The following is a 20188-nucleotide window of genomic DNA, read 5'->3' on the forward strand; positions in this document are numbered from 1 at the left end:
GGAATGAAAAGAGTAGAGGGAAAAGGAAAGAACGGGAAATAATACAACCTGCTGGGGCTCTTCAGGAAGTAGGAACAATATTGAGAAAGGATAAACCAACTCTCTTTTCTGTATCTCAGCAATAAATATTGTAACAATGCTGTAACAACAAATAATATTGTAGTGTAACCATAAAACAGGAATGTAAAGTTTCTGGGGCATCTTGATTTGAATGAATTAACTCTGTCATGCCATAGTTTGAAAATTGGACTAGAGAGTCCATAGCCACAGGGCCCCATCCTTTCCCCCCATGAATCACTTGCCTGTTTTAAGCAAAGAATGTAATATGCTAGATGATTCTTAATTGTATTTTTATTACATCTACAAACTCTTTTAGTATCATTGGGTGCAGCTCATCGGGCGGTGGAGATTGGAATTGACTTAAAATAGCTGGGTGTTCCCTTACCGCCTCTTTTCCTTTCTTGGGCTACAGCTCCCTGCTGACATCATTTATTATGTTATCAGCAAGTTAGGGACTTTTCTTTTGGGTAAATATGTTGTCACTCAGCAGCATTTCTCTGACTTCTCTTCTTTCAATATGTATATTAGGAAGCATCATATAAATTTCACCTATTAGGGGGCTGGTTTGTAAAATGTTGGTTTTGAATTGTACCCTTTTCTTTCTTTGTCTATCTCACAGGTGATATATTTGAAACAGAAATGTGGGGATGCACTTCAGATTGTACCCCAGGGGATTACAGCTTTACTACACGAAAAGATAAATATTTCCGCCGTAGAATCCACTGCTGTCAGGATGATTACTGCAATAACCAAACCACGCCGGGTAAATATCTGCATGCTTTTGAATCTACATACCCCTGAGAATGAACGTCATTTCGGTTTCAGGTTTCATCCTTGGGTACCCATAGAATAGACTAATGCTACTGTTCTAGATTCTTCTCCTAGTTTGCATGGAAGATGGTTAGAATCACCCTCACCACCTGTTTCTCAAAGAGAAAGCAGATAGCCTATGTTAACCGCTGATTGATCAAGAGCTTCAGATGACCCCTGAGAATGTGGAGAAAACACCCTGGATAAATTGGAGGATTTGAGAGAGAGATAAGAACACATGTCCTCCTTGTTCCCTGATAGCTGTGCTTAACCTGAGTGTTATCCAGTTGGGCAGATCTGAGGAGGAAGTGAGGGGAACCATCTGTTGGTACTAATGGCCATCCAGAAAACTAAAAAGCTGCACTGCTGAGGGATTGGGTTGAGGGTGCCCTCTGCAAAGGGTTTTTGCGGAGGGTTCATCTTGTGTGGGTTGAATTGTCTTAGTGCACTCCTTGGTGGAAAGGTTGAGAACCAGGTAGCAGATGTGTGCAGCTCCACCTTATCCTTGGGTGGAAGATGGCAACTTATGAGAGCGCCTGTTTGCTGTTGGGAACAGTAGATCTCTGTGAATTTTGCGTGGTAACTGGAATGGCTATTTCAATAAATGATGAGTTTCAATGTCTCCTTGGGTTTGTAGTAGTAGTAGTAGTAGTAATAATAATAATAATAATAATAATAATAATAATAATAATAATAATATAATTGTACCCCACCCATCTGACTGGCTTGTCCCAGCCAAACTTAGTGGCTTCCAGCTTATACAAAAACATAATAAAGCATAAAATGATAAAAGCCTTCCAATACAGAGCTGTCTTCGGATGTCTTCTAAAGGTTGTATAGTTACTTATCTCCTTGATGTCTGATAGGAGAGCATTCCACAGGGTGGGCACCACTACCAAGAAGGCCCCTCTGCCTGCTTCCCCACAACCTCATTTATTGCAGTGAAGGAGCCTTGAGAAAGCCCTTGGAACTGAACCTCAGTGTCCAGGCTGAATGATGGGGGTAGAAATGCTTCTTCAGGTATACTGGTCTGTGGCTGTTTATAGCTTTAAAGGCCAGCACCAACACTTTGAATTATGCCCAGAAACATACTAGGAGCCAGTGTTGGTGTTAAATTTTTTAATACATTTTCAATAACATTCTTCCAATTAATGACAAATCAAATCAAATCAATGTATATTCCAATAATAACAATACCACCAATTATATATTCCAATAATAAATAATTTTGGGGAATTCCCATGTTCTAGTTGTCTAGATATATTCATCCTCATTCATGTCTCTCATGTTTCGGCTATTTTTCCAAATTCAAAACTAATATTATTCATCCTGATTCTCAGTCCAATCAGTCGTTTCTGTGGCTCACATCTTCTGTAGCAAAGTTTTTGTATTGTTAACACACAGCAGGCATTTTTTAATTCATCTCCTTCTCTGTCCAATTATTTTGGTATTCAGTCCTCTTATCTCTCCTTTGACTGTCAAGTTCTCATCAATGGCAACAGGCTTTGTTCCAAAAATAGAGTTTATAAATGGCAAGTCAACAAATTCTCTCTGATGCCTCTTAATGAGCTGATATCTGCATATGTCTGTATAAAATGCTGTATTATGGGGCATGCTTCCCAGCTCTATATTATGTGAGAATTATTTGAATTCCTCCAAGATCAAAAGGACCCCCTCCAGCTCCTCCGGGCCCTAGAAGAGCTGGCAGGGATCCAGTGCTCTCCGTCCTTCTGTCCTCAATTTCTGTCCACATTCATGTATAAAAAGAATCCATACAAGCAGATGTATTTTTAAATGAAGTACACCCCAAGTCCAAAGGAGTTCTTTTCCATTAGAATTCCTTTTTTTTTTTTTGGTAACTGCGCAATAATCATCACCATTTTGTTTCCGTCTGGAGAATGCCAACCATACCGTGCTCTTAGACCCAGCATTTGTGTTGCTCACACCTTCATGCAAGCTGACAGATCACGGACTATCTGCAGGTCTGTGAGATAGACCTCCACCACCTTGGGGAGTCTGCCATGGCTAATTACTCCCATATCACCCCTGAATTACTGGCATGGCTGGGGTCCATTGGTGTGCGAGGCAGCCATTTCCCATAGCAGGAAACCGGAAGCGCCGGGAGCCAGTGTTATATGGTTCCGGCGGCTGCTCCTACTCACCAATCTGGCAGCCCCACATAGTGTGCTGCAGTAGTCCAAGTGGGAGATAACCAGTGCACCCCCTGGCAGGACAGTGCACAGGCAGGCAGGGTCTCAGCCTGCCTAACAAATGGATCTGGTAAACAGCTGCCCTGGACACAGAATTAACTTGTGCCTCCATGGACAGCTGTGAGTCCAAAATGACTCCCAGGCCATGGTCCTTCAGGGGCATAGTTACTCCATTTAGGACCAGGGAGCTCCCATACATAACCACCCTCTGTCCCCCAGAAACAGTACTTCTATCTTGTTGACATTCAACCTCAATCCATTAGCTGCCATCCATACTTTTTTTTCCTGAGAGGAAGGAGTGAGTGGGGTTAGTGGTTGGTGACTTACTGAGATAGATATACTGGAATGAATGGGTGGATGATGTGCTTTGTATGTATTAGCTGAACAGACTAGGAGGAGTCATATTAAATTTTTGTGCATATGTAAATCAGGATTTGGCTGTGGTGTGTAGTGTTTAGTGCATGAAGGAAGGGGTCCCTGACTCTAAACATATTTCAAAATGTGTTGCTGTGTTTTTTTTAAAAAATATATTATTGCAATGTATTGTAGTTATATTGAAAACTGCATTTTATTTTATTGTGGTTACTCAGTTTCACACACACACACACAGAGAGAGAGAGAGAGAGAGATTTTGTAAACTACTTAGGGACTTCTTTATGTACAGTTGTACCTCAGGTTAAATAATTCATTCCGGAGGTTCGTTCTTAACCTGAAACTGTTCTTAACCTGAAGCACCACTTTAGCTAATGGGGCCTCCTGCTGCTGCCGCACCGCCGGAGCCCAATTTCTGTTCTCATCCTGAAGCAAAGTTCTTAACCTGAAGCACTATTTCTGGGTTAGCGGAGTTTGTAACCTGAAGCGTATGTAACCTGAAGCGTATGTAACCTGAGGTACCACTGTATTGAGTGGTATATAAAAATAATAAATACAACATGAAAACATGAAATTTATTTATTTGAGAAATTTATATACTGCCCTTCATCAATAGGTCACAGGACAGTTTCCAACACAGCACCAAATAAACAACATAATATACCTTGTTGTTGTTGTTGTTTAGTCGTGTCCGACTCTTCGTGACCCCATGGACCATAGCACGCCAGGCACTTCTGTCATCCATTGCCTCCCGCAGTTTGGTCCAACACCTGCTGGTAGCTTCGAGAAGACTATCCAACCATCTCGTCCTCTGTTGCCCCCTTCTCCTTTCCCAACATCAGGGTCTTTTCCAGGGAGTCTTCTCTTCTCATGAGATGGCCAAAGTATTGGAGTCTCAGCTTCACGAACTGTCCTTCCAGTGAGCACTCAGGGCTGATTTCCTTAAGAATGGATAGGTTTGATCTTCTTGCAGTCCATGGGACTCTCAAGAGTCTCCTCCAGCACCATAATTCAAAAGCATCAATTCTTCGGCGATCAGCCTTCTTAGAATCATAGAATCATAGAATCATAGAATCATAGAATCATAGAGTTGGAAGAGACCACAAGGGCCATCGAGTCCAACCCCCTGCCAAGCAGGAAACACCATCAGAGCACTCCTGACATATGGTTGTCAAGCCTCTGCTTAAAGACCTCCAAAGTAGGAGACTCCACCACACTCCTTGGCAGCAAATTCCACTGTCGAACAGCTCTTACTGTCAGGAAGTTCTTCCGAATGTTTAGGTGGAATCTTCTTTCTTGTAGTTTGGATCCATTGCTCCGTGTCTGCTTCTCTGGAGCAGCAGAAAACAACCTTTCTCCCTCCTCTATGTGACATCCTTTTATATATTTGAACATGGCTATCATATCACCCCTTAACCTCCTCTTCTCCAGGCTAAACATGCCCAGCTCCCTTAGCCGTTCCTCATAAGGCATCGTTTCCAGGCCTTTGACCATTTTGGTTGCCCTCCTCTGGACACGTTCCAGTTTGTCAGTGTCCTTCTTGAATTGTGGTGCCCAGAACTGGACACAGTACTCCAGGTGTGGTCTGACCAGAGCAGAATACAGTGGCACTATTACTTCCCTTGATCTAGATGCTATACTCCTATTGATGCAGCCCAGAATTGAATTGGCTTTTTTAGCTGCCGCGTCACACTGTTGGCTCATGTCAAGTTTGTGGTCAACCAAGACTCCTAGATCCTTTTCACATGTACTACTCTCAAGCCAGGTGTCACCCATCTTGTATTTGTGCCTCTCATTTTTTTTGCCCAAGTGCAATACTTTACATTTCTCCCTGTTAAAATTCATCTTGTTTGTTTTGGCCCAGTTCTCTAATCTGTCAAGGTCGTTTTGAAGTGTGATCCTGTCCTCTGGGGTGTTAGCCACCCCTCCCAGTTTGGTGTCATCTGCAAATTTGATCAGGATGCCCTTGAGTCCATCATCCAAGTCGTTGATAAAGATGTTGAATAAGACCGGGCCCAAGACAGAACCCTGTGGCACCCCACTAGTCACTCTTCTCCAGGATGAAGAGGAACCATTGATGAGCACCCTTTGGGTTCGGGCAGTCAGCCAGTTACAAATCCACTGAGTGGTAGCATAGTCAAGACCGCATTTTACCAGCTTCTTTACAAGAATATCATGGGGCACCTTGTCAAATGCCTTGCTGAAATCAAGGTAGGCTACATCCACTGCGTTCCCTTCATCTACCAGGCTTGTAATTCTGTCAAAAAACGAGATCAGGTTAGTCTGACATGACTTATTTTTCAGAAATCCATGCTGACTATTGGTGATCACAGCATTCCTTTCTAGGTGCTCACAGACTGTTTGCTTAATGATCTGTTCCAGAATCTTCCCTGGTATTGATGTCAGACTGACTGGGCGGTAATTATTTGGGTCCTCTCTTTTCCCCTTTTTGAAAATAGGGACAACATTTGCCCTCCTCCAGTCTGCCGGGACTTCGCCTGTTCTCCAGGAATTCTCAAAGATGACTGCCAGTGGTTCTGAGATCACATCTGCCAGTTCTTTTAATACTCTTGGATGCAGTTCATCTGGCCCTGGAGACTTGAATACATCTAAACTAGCCAAATATTCTTGTACTATCTCCTTAGTTATTCTGGGCTGTGTTTCCTTTGCTGAATCATTTGCTCCAAATTCTTCAGGTCGGGCATTGTTTTCTTTATCGGAGAAGACTGAGGCAAAGAAGGCATGGTCCAGCTCTTACTTCCATTCATCACTACTGGGAAAACCATAGCTTTAACTATACAGACATTTGTTGGCAAGGTGATGTTCTGCTTTTTAAGATGGTGTCTAGGTTTGTCGTTACTTTTCTCCCAATAAGCAGGCATCTTTTAATTTCATGGCCGTTGTCACTATCTGCAGTGATCATGGAGCCCAAGAAAGTAAAATCTCTCACTGCCTCCATTTCTTCCCCTTCTATTTGCCAGGAAGTGATGGGACCAGTGGCCATGATCTTCGTTTTTTTTGATGTTGAGCTTCAAACCATATTTTGTGCTCTCCTCTTTCACCCTCATTAAAAACTTCTTTATTTCCTCCTCACTTTCTGCCATCAAGTTTGTGTCATCTGCATATCTGAGGTTGTTGATATTTCTTCCGGCAATCTTAATTCCGGCTTGGGATTCATCCAGCCCAGCCTTTCGCATGATGAATTCTGCATATAAGTTAAATAAGCAGGGAGACAATATACAGCCTTGCCGTACTCCTTTCCCAATTTTGAATGAATCAGTTGTTCCATATCCAGTTCTAACTGTAGCTTCTTGTCCCACATAGAGATTTCTCAGGAGGCAGATGAGGTGATCAGGCACTCCCATTTCTTTAAGAACTTGCCGTAGTTTGCTGTAGTCGACACAGTCAAAGGCTTTTGCATAGTCAATGAAGCAGAAGTAGATGTCTTTCTGGAACTCTCTAGCTTTCTCCATAATCCAGCACATGTTTGCAATTTGGTCTCTGGTTTCTCTGCCTGTTCTAAATCCAGCTTGTACTTCTGGGAGTTCTAGGTCCACATACTGCTTGAGCCTTCCTTGTAGAATTTTAAGCATAACCTTGCTAGCGTGTGAAATGAGTGCAATTGTGCGGTAGAATCATAGAATCATAGAATCATAGAGTTGGAAGAGACCACAAGGGCCATCGAGTCCAACCCCCTGCCAAGCAGGAAACACCATCAGAGCACTCCTGACATATGGTTGTCAAGCCTTTGCTTAAAGACCTCCAAAGAAGGAGACTCCACCACACTCCTTGGCAGCAAATTCCACTGTCGAACAGCTCTTACTGTCAGGAAGTTCTTCCTAATGTTTAGGTGGAATCTTCTTTCTTGTAGTTTGGATACATTGCTCCGTGTCTGCTTCTCTGGAGCAGCAGAAAACAACCTTTCTCCCTCCTCTATGTGACATCCTTTTATATATTTGAACATGGCTATCATATCACCCCTTAACCTCCTCTTCTCCAGGCTAAACATGCCCAGCTCCCTTAGCCGTTCCTCATAAGGCATCGTTTCCAGGCCTTTGACCATTTTGGTTGCCCTCCTCTGGACACGTTCCAGTTTGTCAGTGTCCTTCTTGAACTGTGGTGCCCAGAACTGGACACAGTACTCCAGGTGAGGTCTGACCAGAGCAGAATACAGTGGCACTATTACTTCCCTTGATCTAGATGCTATACTCCTATTGATGCAGCCCAGAATTGCATTGGCTTTTTTAGCTGCCGCGTCACACTGTTGGCTCATGTCAAGTTTGTGGTCAACCAAGACTCCTAGATCCTTTTCACATGTACTGCTCTCAAGCCAGGTGTCACCCATCTTGTATTTGTGCCTCTCTCTTTTTTTTTGCCCAAGTGCAATACTTTACATTTCTCCCTGTTAAAATTCATCTTGTTTGTTTTGGCCCAGTTCTCTAATCTGTCAAGGTCATTTTGAAGTGTGATCCTGTCCTCTGGGGTGTTAGCCACCCCTCCCAGTTTGGTGTCATCTGCAAATTTGATCAGGATGCCCTTGAGTCCATCATCCAAGTCGTTGATAAAGATGTTGAATAAGACCGGGCCCAAGACAGAACCCTGTGGCACCCCACTAGTCACTCTTCTAGTTGGAGCATTCTTTGGCACTGCCCTTCTTTGGGATTGGGATGTAGACTGATCTTCTCCAATCCTCTGGCCACTGCTGAGTTTTCGAAACTTGCTAGCATATTGAGTGTAGCACCTTAACAGCATCATCTCTTATATTTTTAAATAGATCAGCTGGAATATCATCACTTCCACTGGCCTTGTTATTTGCAGTGCTTTCTAAGGCCCATTTGACTTCATTCTCCAGGATATCTGGCTCAAGCTCAGCAACCACACTACCTGGGGTGTACGAGCCATCCATATCTTTTTGGTATAATTCCTCTGTGTATTCTTGTCACCTCTTCGTGATGCCTTCTGCTTCTGTTAGGTCCTTACCACGTTTGTCCTTTATTATGGTAATCTTTGTACGAAATGTTCCTTTCATATCTCAAATTTTCTTGAACAGATTCTGGTTCTTCCCTACATAACATTATGTTCATATATATAACTCGAAGTATTAAGGTAAAGGTAAAGGGACCCTTGACCATTAGGTCCAGTCGTGGCCGACTCTGGGGTTGCGGCGCTCATCTCGCTTTACTGGCCGAGGGAGCCGGTGTACAGCTTCCAGGTCATGTGGCCAGCATGACTAAGCTGCTTCTGGTGAACTAGAGCAGCACACAAAAATGATGTTTACCTTCCCGCTGGAGTGGTACCTATTTATCTACTTGCACTTTGATGTGCTTTCGAACTGCTAGGTTGGCAGGAGCAGGGACCAACGGGAGCTCACCCCATCGTGGGGATTCGAACCGCCAACCTTCGGATCGGCAAGTCCTAGGCTCTGTGGTTTAACCCACAGCACCACCCGCGTCCCCTACTCGAAGTATTAAGACATGTGTAATAATACATCATGGAATATAGTACATAATAAATAACACAGGAGTGCCTGGCGTGCTCTGATCCATGGGGCCGCGAAGAGTCAGACACGACTAAACGACTAAACAACAACAACAACAAATAACGCATAAAGAAAAGCCTTTCAACTTATTCACTTTGGCATCCCAGTAATAATCTCCACATCTCATCCCAATCAAAAAAGAAAAATTATTATCCATTCAGCTCAGATGCAACTATTAAACATAACACTTATTTATCAACAGCATGAAAGAGGAGAAAGAGAATGAGAGAAAATAATTGCAAAAGTAGCTCCTAATCTCTCTCCCCATATGACAGACTATCTTCAGTTATCTTCTGGGAGCGTTCATTTTCTCACCTAGCCTTACAACCTGGTAAATCTCAACTTCCCACAAGAATCTTGCCAAGATGTTGATGCCAAGATGTTTCTTTGTCACCTCCTGCAGTAAGTGTAGCTCTCCCCTCAAGAGTGAAATTCACCCATAGTGTGGGTAGAGTCTCTCCAGTCTATCTCAGGACAGCAGCAACTAAAATTGCTTCCTTTTCTTCATAAACTGGTTGCCAGACTCTTCAACTGCATTGCATCAGTGAATGGTTCTAGAAGCAGAAAGCAGTGGAAACACGGCACATATCTCATAGGATTAGACAACTGGAGCCTAGGAATTAAAATAGAGACATCTGGTCTGGATTCATGTATTGATTCTAACGCTTGCTTTTGGCAGTGCGGTATCCACCCTACAATGGTCTGAAGTGCCCAGGCTGTATTTCTTCCAGCTTTGAAGATTGTCAGGACTCAGAGACTGTCAGGTGTAGAGGTGAAGAGAATCTGTGCATAGAGTTTGTGATGGCTAACTGTAAGTACTGCGGTTAACCATTGAATCAGAGGTGGGAGGTGGACACAGTTTGCTAAGGTGTGTGGGTGGGTTGCTGTCTCATTCAGTCTGTGGCTTCCTGCCAGAAAAAATATAGTATGTGTATGGGAAGGGGAGTTCCCCCCAAAAAATATTAGCATTCCAATAGCCTTTGCTTTGCATATAATGTGAGTTGGTGGCGCTGCGGTCTAAACCACTGAGCCTCTTGGGCTTGCCAATCAGCAGGTCAGTGGTTGGAATCTGCGTGATGGGGTGAGCTCCCGTTGCTCTGTCCCAGCTCCTCCCATCATGGCAGTTCAAAAGCACTCCAGTGCGAGTAGATAAATAAGTACTGCTGCAGTGGGAAGGTAAATGGCATTTCTGTGTGCACTGGCTTCCGTCATGGTGTCCTGTTGCACCAGAAGTGGTTTAGTCATGCTGGCCACATGACCCAGAAAGCTGTCTGTGGACAAATGCCATCTCCCTCAGCCTGAAAGCGAGATGAGCGCCACAATAGTCACCTTTGACTGGACTGAACTGTTTGGGGGTCCTTGACCATCTTTACTTATATGGATGAGACCAGGTGTTGGCAAGGTTTACGCTACCTGGGCCAGATCAATTCCACGGAGCCGCCTCTGTGGGTTGGATAGCGAGTGCACGTGAGCGTGCCCACCTGTGATCTCGGGCATCTGCGTGAGTCTGCACATGCACAGATGCAATTTCTGGTGTCTGCGTGTGTCATTTCCAATGCCACGGAAGCGAGTCCCCGTTGTGCCATGCTGTGCCACAGTGCAGCGCAGAAACTCACCAAGCGGGCAGCTCAGTTCTGGGGTGCCTCATGGGCCAGTTATACGGCCGCCTCTGTGGGCCACTTCCGGCCCATGGGCTACAGGTTGCTGGTGCCTGGATGAGACTATCTCTCTCTCTCTCTCTCTCTCTCTCTCTCTCTCTGTATATATACATACATACACACACACACACACACAGAGAGAGAGAGAGAGAGAGAGAGAGAGCGCATTTCAATGAGCCTTAAAAAACCCCAAAAACTTAAAGCAGCCATGGATTTTGAATTCCATAACAATGTTGGTTGGGTTTTAAACATCAGTATGATATTAGGATGCGATTTTAACATGTTTCTATATGCACGATACAGTTTATAATGATTAAAATGTTCCCATTCTCTGTCTCCTGCACCCTGTGACCCTGGTACTACTCAATGAATTGTATGACTATGCCTTTTTCTCTTTATTAGATGGCCTTAATCGTTCTGATAAGGTTTTCAAAGGCTGTGCCACATGGGATTTTTGCACGCTGGCAAGGACATCAACGGATGATGACTTTTTTCGTAATATCAACCAATCACAATGCTGTCAAACTGCAATACTACCAAAGAAGTCCAACCTTGATGAGTAATTAGAAGACAGCAAAGTCTTCCCCTTTGACATCCATGATATGCATCCACAATGAAGGAGGAAGTTGCTTACCTGATATTGGGAGTGCAGAGAAAGTGGGGTTCACAGGACTGCAGAGTCCCCTATTTGGCATTTAGTGTAGGGTGAATGGGATGCAGGGATGGATAAGCTAAAGTAGAAAGGTGGGGCTTGGGGACCCTTCCTCATGATATTATAATGCATGGTTAAACTTCTCTTGATCATGATCATAATAAAATGGTATGGCAAATAAAACTGTGTTCTGTGTCTGTATTTGTCAAATAAAGAATAAGCCCCTTTTCTCATGTTGAAGCCCTCTGGACCTCTCATGGAGGGGGCACATGTAGAATTCACCAAATAAAGGGTCTTTGGTGGTGTTGGGGATGGTGGTGAAGGGCAGTCTTTGCAGAGGGAAGAAATGGGTATTGTTACTGTTCAGTAGATTTATTGCTTTATTGTTCGGCGCCCAGCCACGCTTCCCCTGCGAGCCTCTTTAGCTTTTGTTTACGTAGTGTGGCTTTCGAGCAGTCGTAAAGCAATTAGCAGAATTACACAGTGTCAGTGTGTCGAAAAAGGGCAGTAAACAAGTCCCACACGTTTCTTCTGTCCTAATATCCCTTTATTTGCATGAAAGTAGTGTATTTACAATCCATAACAGCCATCAGATTCAAGCTGCATTTTCTCTGCGTCCTGCTCTCAGAGCAGTGACGCAACACACTGCTTTCGCTTTTCATTCAGCTCACAGCATTCCAAGCTGCTTTCGTCATGTCCTGGCGTACTTCCCTTGTACGCCCCTCATCTCAGGCTTGAGGCACAGAAGGTTAACCCTTCACTACACCCATCAGTTACAAAAGTTGGGTTGCAAGAGCCCAGGGCGTTCCAGGCACTCTCACAAGGGTTGTGCTCTTTTGGGGAACTGAGACATATCAGATAATGTTGTGGCTTTAAGAAATATGGTTTATTCGCCTATTTAGACCTTCAGGTGAAGCATAGGCCTTTTAAGAGGGGATTGTACCCCACAGCAGTGTGGGCGGCCTTCTAGCAGCCTGCTCATGGAGGATCTCTTCTTCCTCCTTCTTCCTCCAGTCACCCTTGTTCCAGGGGTAGTTACCCTGGCAACCTTCCAAATCCCTAGTCTCAGGGCAGAGGGAAGGAGTTGCATTGTTCATGTCCATCAATTACCATCTATTGTTCTTTGATGGCCATAGCTCAGCCACAGGAATTTTCTGCAGTTTGCATTCTCCCTTTATATCCCAAATAAGCAAAATCTGCTGGTTTTTAAATTAAGGATTGTTTTTTTATTTCCTTTGTTCCTTTAATTTCCTTTGTTCTTATTTATTTATTTATTTATTTATTTATTTATTTTGATCTGACAGAGTCTAGATATCGACTGCAGGCGATATAATTTTCTATTCTTTATATACCAATTAATGGGTGAGCTTTTGGAAGAAGATGAAGGAAGGGGGAAAGGAGACTTGGTTTGAAAGACCCTAAACCTTTATTTTGTTTTTTTATATATATTTGCTTTTTTTAATGAACATATATAAGTGGATAATAGAAGGGCCTTTTGAAGAGGCTGAAGAAAGAGACACACTGTTGAGAGAGATGGTTTTGGGGAATGGAAAAGGAGACACTGAAAACCTTTGTTTGAGTTAAAAAAAGAAAAAAATGGAAAAGTTGGGTTTAAAAGCTTTCTTATTTCATTTTCTCTTTTCCCATAGCCTGGGAAACTTTGTGAATACACTACAGTCAATGGGAGAAAACAGGAAATAAGAAATCAAAACAACAGATAAGGGGGGAAGCACAGTGTGAGAAAGAAGAGCAAGAGAGTAAGGACGAAATATAGTGATACAGTGTGACAGGAAAAATAATTGCAGGGTTTTTTCTATTTCGTAAAGGTACGGTAAGGTAAGGTAAGGGGAATATGCAGGAGAAATAATTTTGAGGAGATATGGAAGGTGTTTGTAGAATTTGTACTGTTGAAATGGAAAGGGGTCAAACCGTCACAAGAGGTGTTGAAATTTTGGGAGGTCGGATAGTTACAATGGAATGGTCTCAGGGGTTGGGTGCATGTTTTCCCCCTTTTTTATTTATTTATTTATTATTCAGGTGATCAGGAGTTTTCTTCATCAGGCATAGGCAAACTCGGCCCTCCAGATGTTTTGGGACCACAACTCACACCATCCATAGCTAACAGGACCAGTGGTCAGGGATAATGGGAATTGTAGTCCCAAAACTTCTGGAGAGCTGAGTTTGCCTATGCCTGGTTTTCATCATTCTAGAAAGCTGAAGTGCCAGGAAGGAGTAAGAGAGGGAATTGATGCATGAACAGCCTTAATTGGAGGAAAGTATAGGAGCACTTTGCCAACACCAGGAACAACAGGTTCAGCGCAGTGTCACAAATTGCTAGAATTCTAATAGCACTATACCATAATTTAAAGCACAGTGTGGAAAACAAATTAAATCTCTTCCCCCTCCCAAGAACCCAAAGGACACGTCTCTCCTAAGCTGTGCCAACCTGAATTTCACCACCCTGGATGTGGGAAAACGAGTGCCATCAGGTCACACTAGAATTCAAAGCTCAGTGTTGAAATGGGATTAGATTTCCAGAAGCCCAGGCAATTTTGCTAGATTTCCCTGAGAGTCATCCTCATGAAATTTTGTGAAAGGGGAGAGGGGTGTCTCCCCACAGCTTCCTTTGTGGTACAGTAATACAATGCACAGTGACTCGAGTGCTAGATGTTCTCGGCCCCATTAAATCCACTTGGCATAAAGAATATGGTCACTTGCTCTTTAAAATAAGTTGGTAATAGTTAAGTGCAGGGGTAGGAGAGATCATTAACCAGAAAAGCTTGTGGAGTTAAGGGCTGGAATATACCCTAACACAGCTATGTGTCCTTTGCTTTTGTTTCACTAGTGATGGTTCTGAAAGCCAAAGGCGGTGTGAAAGAAGTGAACTTTGGTGTTTGGACAATGAGAGAGAGGGAGAGTGGCAGCATCACAGATGTCTAGGAGGATTTTTCTTTGTTTAATGTTAGTATTATATATTTAAACAATATATAATTTTGATATAGAACTGACTTTTTAAGCTTAGGCCCTTCAATGTGTGTCTTCTAAAAATGAGAATATAACCTTGGGACTCCCACATCCTGGGAATCACATAGAAAAGGGGCAGAGTGCTTTTTTCCACCTTTCATGCATTCAGTTGAGTCATTAAATGTTGAACAATCAAATAACTAGAGATGATACAAGATGTTTTTTGTGAGTGAGTGAGTGAGTGAGTGAATGAGTGTATATGTGAACCAGGCCTGTGATTCTGCCTAAAAGACCCTGTTGAGTCTGCTAACATATAATGGGCTTGCTATCTTCAAGGTATCTATTGTGGGGCCCAGGTAATCCCTGCTCCACATAATCTCACATGACTCAATGCCCATCAACTTTATTGGGTGGGGTGATGCCCCCTCGGGCCCTAGGAATTGGCTCCTATGAACATGGTGCTGTAACACACCCCTGTATTTTCTTTATCCAGATGTGAATATGTTTTGCTGTTTAGACTCACTTTACATAGCATTTAGAAGTTGTCACAGAGTAGCAAAGAACCCACGTAACTGTCAGTTGTTTTTTTTATTATTATTATTATTATTATTATTATTATTATTATTATTATTATTATTATTATTTTCCAATTTGTATACCACCCTTTATCAAAAGATCCCAGGGCCATGTACAAGATTAGAAATAAATTACAAAACATCAGTGATAAAAAACATAGTAAAAAGCATACTGACAGACAACCCAATAGCAAAATAATCATAATAACGACATATGAGTGAGTGCAGACCACAGCATAGTTTTTTTTGGTATGATTTAGTGATGGTCTGTATGAACTTTTCTCCCATTTGGTATTTTCAGAAAACTTCAGGGATAATAAGCAAAGGCCTTGTCAGAACCCAAGGACAGGAGGGCCAATGCTTTTGGTGTATGTAAGCAATTACAAATAACATCAGATCTTCAGGGAGCCATGATTTGGACTGCTACAATGTCTGGCTGGTCAGAAGCATAGGAAGTAGATGGTGCTTCACTTTCAGGCCTTTTAGCACACTCTAGGCTGCCATTTTGGAAAAAATACAGACTGCACTGTCCTCCATTTGCAGGCCAGTGAAGCTGTGGCCTAAATTCTGCCAAAAACCAAAACCAAAATTTGAGTCAAGTGTGAATTTTTTTAGGGGGGAGGTCTCTGGTTCTGAACACGCAAATGGTAATTTATGGACCTAATAGGTATCTAAAGCCATTTGCACATAACAAATAGGAGCCTATGCAACACAAAACACTGTTGCTGTGTGTAGGTTTTAATTTTTTGGGGGCCCCCCAAGAAGTATACCTTGTTTAGCTTCTATGTTATTGTATACAGCACTCTGTATTTCAAAGAAATACCATAAAAAATCTTCCCACCATATTTCTCCAGAGGCGGGGCTGAAATGCAGCCCAATTTAGGTTTGTGACTGTTTGTCTGGAAACTTTGCATAAAACGATAGGCAACCAGTGCAGATGATTACTGTTTGACAGAACTCTGGAAACCACTACAGGAGTCAGGAATCAGGGGCATAATAGGATTCCTACTGATTCTTACCAAAAGCCCATTTAGTCCAGCATAGTGTTATCACAGTGCTTAGCCAGATATCTGTCAGAAGCACATAAAACAAACAGAGAAAAACTGGACAGAGAAGTTGCCAAAGTTGTTGAGGTTTGTTATAGTTTTGTTTATTTTTGAGCTATTTTTCTGCAATATGTCAGGGAAATCACAGACATACGGCAACCCTAGAACATATAGGCATCGTGACCAGTAGATATTTGTAGTAGGGATGTCCACAGACCACATGACTCAGTTTGGAACTACGTTTCACAAAAATTTCAATGAAGAACTTTGTAGTCTGTCCAACTCAGTTTCAGAGCTTTCACTATTTGGGGGGAATAAAATGTGGCCATAACTAATCATTTGCCATTCTGTCCTGCAACAACAACTCATCACCTGCTGTCTGTTCATTCTTACGTCTGCTTGCTGGCCCTCTCGCCCAGCTGCATCCATAGAGATGTTCAAGGATTTTGCTTGTTCTGCATCTTAGGTGCACTGTGAATCACACTTCATGACCTAATACAGGCATCAAACTAGGTATCTCTTATATTTTCCTGTTCTCTAGTTTTTGTGCTCAAAGAAAGTGAAGACTTCAAAATGCATTTTCTAGGGGAATCAGATTGGGTGCCTCCACTTCCCCTCCCTACAGCACCAAAACATGAGATCACCTTCCACCTCCCATTCTCACTAACAGAAGAGATTCAATATTCTCACTGGCAGAAACATCCTAGGATTTGCTGATTGATTTCGTGACTGTTTAGTTGCTGCCAAACTGCTTTAAGACCATACTATAGTTATGCTCTTCTCACACCACATATTTTTCTTTCTTTATTTTGCACATCCTTATTTGATTAAAATCAATGCAGTTTTGAATGCTTCACCCAACCATCTTGATTCATAGAATCATAGTGTTGGTAGGGACCCAACGGCCATTTAGTTCAACCCTCTGCAAATTCAGGAATCCCAGCTAAGGCGTGTTAGGAGTGAAGGTGTGTTATGTACTGAGTTGAATAGGATCCAAAAAGCAGCAGTCTGATTGGTCCTAGAACAATAGGATCCAAAATGCAGCAGTCTGATTGGTCCTAGAATAATAGGATTCAGAATGAAGCAGTCTGATTGGTCCTAGAACAATGCAGCAGTCTGATTGGTCTGCAGGAACCACCCAATCCAGCTCCAGATGGAAGTGAATCCACAACCTGATTGGCCTACAGGAGAATTCTGGAATATGCCTGGTGCCACGCTGACACCGAATTGGCAGCTGCTTTACCCTGAATGCTCCTCTGTGCGTCACAATCGTCTGCCAGCCAGGGTGGCAAGGACATGGCTGACCACTGGCACTGGGTATGCGTGGGCCGTGAGGGCCTTGTTTATGGTACATTTGTAGTCTGTGCAGATGCGGACCGAACCATTAGGCTTGACGGGTGTGATGATCGGGGTTTCCCAGGGGGCATTAGGCACCGGCTGCAGCATTCCTTGCTCCATGAGCCAGTCCAATTCTTCGTCTATATGGGGTTTCAGGGCGAACAGGACCCAGTGTGAGGGCCTTGAGTCTGATTGGTCTGCAGGAACCACCCAATCCAGCTCCAGATGGAAGTGAATCCACAACCTGATTGGTCTACAGGAGAATTCTGGAATTAACCAATCATGTGTAAGCCCATTGTGTAAATAATGTATATAAAGCAGATACTTTGGGAAAACATTCATTCCTCCTCACCACTATGAGCTGAATAAAGAGCATGAAATCCACTCTTGACTCTGAGTATATTTCAAGGTGATAATAGTGTGTGTGTGTGTGTGTGTGTGTACATTTCCGCAAAGGAGACTGCAGAGTGGGAGAGAGGTGAAGGAGTGGAAGTGGGGGACCTGTGTGCAAGGGAAAGTTGAGATGAGCAAAGAGAAGGAGTGGGAAAGGAGGTAAAGTACAAGAAGAGTGTGCCAGGAGGGTTGCAAAACAAACAAACAAACAAACAAACAAACAAGAAGGGAACAGCTGGCATGGAGACCTGGTGAAGACAAAAGCAGGGGTATGAAAGAGTCTGCAGAATAGGAGGAGGTGGCTTCCAAATTGGGTGGAAGGTGAGAAGGGGCAGATTAGTTGTAATCTGTGGCAGGAGGAAGATACAGGAGGCAACCACACGCTGGCTTCCGTTCCAAGTGGGTTGCACAAAAAGAAGGGGAGGACGCATAGGGTGCGAAAGGGAAAATGGGTGCAAAGCAGGCCTGCAGAATAGAAGAGAGAAGTGGTCTCAAACATGGGTCCTTGAGAGGTTAAACTCGTGGCTAGAAGTAGCTGCATGGGGTGGGACTGGGGAGGTCTACGAATCTGATGTGCAGAGGGAGAGGAGGAAAGCCTGAGTAACATCATGGAAATGTCAAAAAGAAGTCCAAAAATCTACCCACCCTATCTGCTTATCAAGAAGCTGATAATGCATAATAATAATAACCTTTATTGTGGTGCAACGACCCATAACATGAATTCAGAATAAAATACAGATTCATACAGACAACCCCCAGGGAAGGAAGACCCAAGTGTGCTTTGTTTAGTCATGGGTATGTTGACTAAACAAATAACAATTTGGTCTTCCTTCCCTGGGGGGTTGTCTGTATGTATCTGTATTTTATTCTGAATCCATGTTATGGGTCGATGGACCACAATAAAGATACTGAATAAAGTATTTAACTGCAGCTGACTTTGGGCTATAGTGCACAATTCTTCTGGAAATTTGCTACACAGTTCATGGCAACCAGGGCAGATTAGTATTATTTGATAGGCCACTGGAGATGCTCTGAGGAGTCAGGGACATAAGAGGATCCCTTCTGGACTACACCAAAAGCTCATTTAGTTCAGGATCCTGTTCTCAGAGAGTTGAAGCAGATGCCCTTGGGATTACCTCAAAACAAGGCATGAGCAGAGCAAATTCCCAGAGGCTTCTTGGCTTTCATACCAGAGGAAATGTAGCCATTCTGTCCAGTAACCTTCTCTCATAACAATAGAACTCGTGGACAAGCAATGAAATGGAAGGAGGGAAAATTCAGGACAAATGGAAGCAATAACTGCATCACACAGCATGTATTTAGGCTTTGGAATCTGGTATCAGAAGAAGTAATGGTGTCCAACAACTTGGATGTGTTAAATTGCAGATTACCCTCAACCTCCATGGATTTGTGTATTGATGGCTACTAAACCTGATGGCTATGTTCTATTTCTGACATCTGGGGCAGTTTGGCTCATAATGTCTGCTTCTGAGAACCAGCTGTGGAGTTGTTCTCAGGTCCTGCTTGCTGGCTATGCCAGGCATCTGGTTGGCCACTGTGAAAATGGTTTTCTTGAACAGATGGCCTGATTTAGCAGGCTGATGCAAGTTCTGGCCAGCTGAAATTTCCTGCATATCTTCTTACAGCAGCCAAACTCCTAATTGGCTTCAAGTGGGGCTCACCCAGTGTACCTGCTGAAGAAGAGTCTTTCCATAATGTACCTGCCAAAAAACTGTGCTTTCATAATTTTCTCTAATTGAATACAGTTGCTCATGTGCCTGACTGAGGGAAGCCAAAAGAGACAAGAGTTTGAGAAACTATGGGGCCCTTTTATAATATGTACCTAGGGTTGGGATCCCCTGTCCCGGGAACCAAAAGCAGCTCCATATCTCTCTATCTGGGGTCTCAATAAACCATAAGAGAGGAGACTTTGACAAACTATGCACCCCCTTTATAATCTACATGGAGCAGGACTGTTGGTACTTCATTTTTTATTTGATTTTATTTATTAAAGTTCCATCCCATCATTCCTCCCAAAGGAACTCAGGCTGAATATTCAACTGGTTTTTCATAGTGCAAGACTCCTGAGGGTGCCTAGCTGTCATTGAATAAGAAGCCAGATCTGTTAAAAATCTGCAAGAAGCAGAATTAGGTGTTAGACGTACAATCCTTAAGGGATCATTATTTTGTTTTCAGCCATATTCATTTATTAACATGTATTGCAACCCCACCATTCCTCCGAAGGAACCAGGTGACAACAGAAAAAAGACACTAGTAAATATAAAAGAAAGATGTATATTAAGAAACTGTTTTTTAAAAAAAATCTGAAAAGGTTGAGAAACATTAAGAACATTGAAAATTAGCAATAACTGGTTCCAGATAATACAGTAAATTCAAGGCTGCTAGGAGCAGTGCCTTTCAGCCTTTAAATGCCTGGGAGAATAGGAATTTTCAAAATCCTCCAGAAAATGAAGAATGAAGGAGATGGATTTACTTCAGCAGAAAGGCACTCCCTGTCAAGGGTTTAGTGCTCATTTACGTTCTTTGTTGTGAAACAGTTCTTCTTGGGGG

The 20188-nt window shown here is 43.0% G+C and overlaps 1 long non-coding RNA gene across 1 annotated transcript; it reads left to right on the top strand.

Moving 5' to 3' along the window:
- The first annotated feature begins 695 nt into the window (after positions 1-695).
- Positions 696-11398, top strand: LOC309538080. The gene is made up of 3 exons (XR_014222100.1): positions 696-823; positions 9671-9802; positions 11052-11398. It is a non-coding gene; the product is annotated as an uncharacterized lncRNA (long non-coding RNA).
- Positions 11399-20188: the final 8790 nt, after the last annotated feature.

Source organism: Podarcis vaucheri (assembly GCF_965113315.1).
Source record: "Podarcis vaucheri genome assembly, chromosome: 7".
In the NCBI taxonomy this organism is placed as follows: Eukaryota; Metazoa; Chordata; class Lepidosauria; order Squamata; family Lacertidae; genus Podarcis; species Podarcis vaucheri.